The following is a 6,708-nucleotide window of genomic DNA, read 5'->3' as shown; positions in this document are numbered from 1 at the left end:
CCAGGATCTGGCCACAAGGATGCGAAAAACGCGAAAGTACGAGCCAGATGAGGACAAATCCCAGACCTACCCGAGACATAACCGGCGTTATCCTCTAAAATATTAATCGCAACCAGGTTTAATTGACTGTTTCGGTGTGGTACCGCATTACTACGTGATCCAAACCAGAAAAAGGCCATGATCTGGCCAACAAGTATGCGAAAAATGCGAAAGTATGAGCCAGATGATTGCAAATACCAGAACTATGCCTGACATTACCAGCGTTATCCTCTAAAATACGAATCGGAACATGCTTTTAATGACTGTTTCAGTGTGGTAACACATTACTACGAGATCCAAACCAGAAAAATCCCAGGATCGGGCCAACAAGAATGCGAGAAACGCGAAAGTACGAGCCACATGAGTGAAAATTCCAGACCTAACCCAGTCATAACCGGCGTTATCCGCTAAAATATTAATCGCAACCAGGTTTAGTTGACTGTTTCGTTGTGGACCCACATTACTACGGGATCCAAACCAGAAAGAACCCAGGATCTGGCCAACAAGTATGCGAAAAATGCGAAAGAACGAGCCAGATGAGGGCAAATCCCAGACCTGACCGAGACATAACCGGCGTTATCCTCTAAAATATTAATCGCAACCAGGTTTATTTGACTGTTTCGGTGTGGTAACGCATTACTACGTGATCCAAACCAGATAAAGCCCAGGATCTGGCCAACAAGTATGTGAAAAATGTGAAAGTTCGAGCCAGATGAGGGCAAATCCCAGACCTAACCGAGACATAACCGGCGTTATCCTCTAAAATATTATTCGCAACCAGGTGTAATTGACTGTTTCGGTGTGGTACCACATTACTACGTGGTCCAAGCCAGCAAAAGGCCAGGATCTGGCCAACATGAATGCGAAAAATGCGAAAGTACGCGCCAGATGAGGGCTAATCCCAGACCTAACCGAGACATAATCGGCGTTATCCACTAAAATATTAATCGCAACCAGGTTTAATTGACTGTTTCGGGGTGGTACCACATTACACCGTGGTCCAAGCCAGAAAAAGGCCAGGATCTGGCCAACAAGTATGCGAAAAACGCGAAAGTACGAGCCAGATGAGGACAAATCCCGGACCTACCCGAGACATAACCGGCGCTATCCTCTAAAATATTAATCGCAACCAGTTTCATTGACTGCTTCGGTGTGGAACCTCATTACTACGGGATCCAAAACAGAAAAAACCCAGGATCTGGCCAACAAGTAGGCGAAAAACGCGAAAGTATGTGCCAGATGAGGGCTAATCCCAGACCTAACCGAGACATAACCGGCGTTATCCTCTAAAATAATAATCGCAACCAGGTATAATTGACTGTTTCAGTGTGGTACCACATTACTACGTGATCCAAACCAGAAAAAGGGCATGATCTGGCCAACAAGTATGCGAAAAATGCGAAAGTACGAGCCAGATGAGGGCAAATCCCAGACCTAACCGAGACATAACCGGCGTTATCCTCTAAAATGTTATTCGCAACCAGGTGTTATTGACTGTTTCGGTGTGGTACCACATTACTACGTGGTCCAAGCCAGAAAAAGCCCAGGATCTGGCCAACATGAATGCGAAAAATGCGAAAGTACGCGCCAGATGAGGGCTAATCCCAGACCTAACCGAGACATAACCGGCGTTATCCTCTAAAATATTAATCGCAACCAGGTATAATTGACTGTTTCGGTGTGGAACCACATTACTACGTGATCCAAACCAGAAAAGGGCCAGGGTCTGCCCAACAAGTATGCGAAAAATACGAAAGTCCGAGCCAGATGTGGGGAAATACCAGACCTAACCGAGACATAATCGGCGTTATCCTCTATAATATTAATCGCAACCAGGTTCAATTGACTGTTTCGGTGTGGAACCACATTACTACAGGATCCAAACGAGAAAAAACCCAGGATCTGTTCAACAACTATGAGAAAAACGCGAAAGTACGAGCCAGATGAGGGAAAATCGCATACCTAACCGAGACGTAACCGGCGTTATCCCCTAAAATATTAATCGCAACCAGGTATAATTGACTGTTTCGGTGTGGTACCGCATTGCTACGATGATCCAAACCAGAAAGAGGCCAGGATCTGGCCAACAAGTATGCGAAAATTGCGAAAGTACGAGCCAGATGAGGGCAAATCCCAGACCTAACGGAGACATAACCGGCGATATCCTCTAAAATATTAACCGCAACCAGGTTTATTTGACTGTTTCGGTGTGGTACCGCATTACTACGTGGTCCAAGCCAGAAAAAGGCCAGGATCTGGCCAACAAGGATGCGAAAAACGCGAAAGTACGAGCCAGATGAGGACAAATCCCAGACCTAACCGAGACATAACCGGCGTTATCCTCTAAAATATTAATCGCAACCAGGTTTAATTGACTGTTTCGGTGTGGTACCGCATTGCTACGATGATCCAAGCCAGAAAAAACCCAGGATCAGGCCAACAAGTATGCGAAAAATGCGAAAGTACGATCCAGATGAGGGCAAATCCCAGACCTAACCGAGACATAACCGGCGTTATCCTCTAAAATATTATTCGCAACCAGGTGTAATTGACTGTTTCGGTGTGGTACCACATTACTACGTGGTCCAAGCCAGAAAAAGCCCAGGATCTGGCCAACATGAATGCGAAAAATGCGAAAGTACGCGCCAGATGAGGGCTAATCCCAGACCTAACCGAGACATAACCGGCGTTATCCTCTAAAATATTAATCGCAACCAGGTTTAATTGACTGTTTCGTTGTGGAACCACAGTACTGCGGGATCCAAACCAGAAAAAACCCAGGATCTGGCCAACAAGTATGCGAAAAATGCGAAAGTACGATCCAGATGAGGGCAAATCCCAGACCTAACGGAGACATAACCGGCGATATCCTCTAAAATATTAACCGCAACCAGGTTTAATTGACTGTTTCGGTGTGGTACCGCATTACTACGTGATCCAAACCAGAAAAAGGCCATGATCTGGCCAACAAGTATGCGAAAAATGCGAAAGTATGAGCCAGATGATTGCAAATACCAGAACTATGCCTGACATTACCAGCGTTATCCTCTAAAATACGAATCGGAACATGCTTTTAATGACTGTTCCAGTGTGGTAACACACTACTACGAGATCCAAACCAGAAAAATCCCAGGATCGGGCCAACAAGAATGCGAGAAACGCGAAAGTACGAGCCACATGAGTGAAAATTCCAGACCTAACCCAGTCATAACCGGCGTTATCCGCTAAAATATTAATCGCAACCAGGTTTAGTTGACTGTTCCGTTGTGGACCCACATTACTACGGGATCCAAACCAGAAAGAACCCAGGATCTGGCCAACAAGTATGCGAAAAATGCGAAAGAACGAGCCAGATGAGGGCAAATCCCAGACCTAACCGAGACATAACCGGCGTTATCCTCTAAAATATTAATCGCAACCAGGTTTATTTGACTGTTTCGGTGTGGTAACGCATTACTACGTGATCCAAACCAGATAAAGCCCAGGATCTGGCCAACAAGTATGTGAAAAATGTGAAAGTTCGAGCCAGATGAGGGCAAATACCAGACCTAACCCAGACAAAACCGGCGTTATCCCCTAATATATTAACCGCAACCAGGTATAATTGACTGTTTCGGTGTGGTACCGCATTGCTACGATGATCAAAGCCAGAAAAAACCCAGGATCAGGCCAACAAGTATGCGAAAAATGCGAAAGTACGATCCAGATGAGGGCAAATCCCAGACCTAACCGAGACATAACCGGCGTTATCCTCTAAAATATTATTCGCAACCAGGTGTAATTGACTGTTTCGTTGTGGTACCACATTACTGCGGGATCCAAACCAGAAAAAACCCAGGATCTGGCCAACAAGTATGCGAAAAATGCGAAAGTACGATCCAGATGAGGGCAAATCCCAGACCTAACGGAGACAACCGGCGTTATCCTCTAAAATATTAATCGCAACCAGGTTTATTTGACTGTTTCGGTGTGGTAACGCATTACTACGTGATCCAAACCAGATAAAGCCCAGGATCTGGCCAACAAGTATGTGAAAAATGTGATAGTTCGAGCCAGATGAGGGCAAATACCAGACCTAACCCAGACAAAACCGGCGTTATCCCCTAATATATTAACCGCAACCAGGTATAATTGACTGTTTCGGTGTGGTACCGCATTGCTACGATGATCAAAGCCAGAAAAAACCCAGGATCAGGCCAACAAGTATGCGAAAAATGCGAAAGTACGATCCAGATGAGGGCAAATCCCAGACCTAACCGAGACATAACCGGCGATATCCTCTAAAATATTAACCGCAACCAGGTTTATTTGACTGTTTCGGTGTGGTACCACATTACTACGTGGTCCAAGCCAGAAAAAGCCCAGGATCTGGCCAACATGAATGCGAAAAATGCGAAAGTACGCGCCAGATGAGGGCTAATCCCAGACCTAACCGAGACATAACCGGCGTTATCCTCTAAAATATTAATCGCAACCAGGTTTAATTGACTGTTTCGTTGTGGAACCACATTACTGCGGGATCCAAACCAGAAAAAACCCAGGATCTGGCCAACAAGTATGCGAAAAATGCGAAAGTACGATCCAGATGAGGGCAAATCCCAGACCTAACGGAGACAACCGGCGTTATCCTCTAAAATATTAATCGCAACCAGGTTTATTTGACTGTTTCGGTGTGGTAACGCATTACTACGTGATCCAAACCAGATAAAGCCCAGGATCTGGCCAACAAGTATGTGAAAAATGTGATAGTTCGAGCCAGATGAGGACAAATCCCAGACCTACCCGAGACATAACCGGCGTTATCCTCTAAAATATTAATCTCAACCAGGTTTAATTGACTGTTTCGTTGTGGAACCACATTACAACGGGATCCAAACCAGACAAAACCCAGGATCTGGCCAACAAGAATGCGAAAAACGCGAAAGTACGAGCCAGATGAGGGAAAATCCCAGACCTAACCGAGACATAACCGGCGCTATCCTCTAAAATATTAATCGCAACCAGGTTTAATTGACTGTTTCGGTGTGGTACTGCATTACTACGTGATCCAAACCAGAAAAAGCCTAGGATCTGGCCAAGAAGTATGCGAAAAACGCGAATGTATGAGCCAGATGGTTGCAAATACCAGAACTAACTCAGACATAACCAGCGTTATCCTCTAAAATATTAATCGCAACCAGTTTAATTGACTGTTTCGGTGTGGAACCTCATTACTACGTGATCCAAACCAGATAAAGCCCAGGATCTGGCCAACATGAATGCGAAAAATGCGAAAGTACGCGCCAGATGAGGGCTAATCCCATACCTAACCGAGACATAACCGGCGTTATCCACTAAAATATTAATCGCAACCAGGTTTAATTGACTGTTTCGGGGTGGTACCACATTACACCGTGGTCCAAGCCAGAAAAAGGCCAGGATCTGGCCAACAAGTATGCGAAAAACGCGAAAGTACGAGCCAGATGAGGACAAATCCCAGACCTACCCGAGACATAACCGGCGCTATCCTCTAAAATATTAATCGCAACCAGTTTCATTGACTGCTTCGGTGTGGAACCTCATTACTACGGGATCCAAAACAGAAAAAACCCAGGATCTGGCCAACAAGTAGGCGAAAAACGCGAAAGTATGTGCCAGATGAGGGCTAATCCCAGACCTAACCGAGACATAACCGGCGTTATCCTCTAAAATAATAATCGCAACCAGGTATAATTGACTGTTTCAGTGTGGTACCACATTACTACGTGATCCAAACCAGAAAAAGGCCATGATCTGGCCAACAAGTATGCGAAAAATGCGAAAGTACGAGCCAGATGAGGGCAAATCCCAGACCTAACCGAGACATAACCGGCGTTATCCTCTAAAATGTTATTCGCAACCAGGTGTTATTGACTGTTTCGGTGTGGTACCACATTACTACGTGGTCCAAGCCAGAAAAAGCCCAGGATCTGGCCAACATGAATGCGAAAAATGCGAAAGTACGCGCCAGATGAGGGCTAATCCCAGACCTAACCGAGACATAACCGGCGTTATCCTCTAAAATATTAATCGCAACCAGGTATAATTGACTGTTTCGGTGTGGAACCACATTACTACGTGATCCAAACCAGAAAAGGGCCAGGGTCTGCCCAACAAGTATGCGAAAAATACGAAAGTCCGAGCCAGATGTGGGGAAATACCAGACCTAACCGAGACATAATCGGCGTTACCCTCTATAATATTAATCGCAACCAGGTTCAATTGACTGTTTCGGTGTGGAACCACATTACTACAGGATCCAAACGAGAAAAAACCCAGGATCTGTGCAACAACTATGAGAAAAACGCGAAAGTACGAGCCAGATGAGGGAAAATCGCATACCTAACCGAGACGTAACCGGCGTTATCCCCTAAAATATTAATCGCAACCAGGTATAATTGACTGTTTCGGTGTGGTACCGCATTGCTACGATGATCCAAACCAGAAAGAGGCCAGGATCTGGCCAACAAGTATGCGAAAATTGCGAAAGTACGAGCCAGATGAGGGCAAATCCCAGACCTAACGGAGACATAACCGGCGATATCCTCTAAAATATTAACCGCAACCAGGTTTATTTGACTGTTTCGGTGTGGTACCGCATTACTACGTGGTCCAAGCCAGAAAAAGGCCAGGATCTGGCCAACAAGGATG

This window comes from Colletes latitarsis, unplaced genomic scaffold (genome assembly GCF_051014445.1).
Source record: "Colletes latitarsis isolate SP2378_abdomen unplaced genomic scaffold, iyColLati1 scaffold0018, whole genome shotgun sequence".
Lineage (NCBI taxonomy): Eukaryota > Metazoa > Arthropoda > Insecta > Hymenoptera > Colletidae > Colletes > Colletes latitarsis.
Note: the sequence above shows the minus strand (reverse complement) of the source record.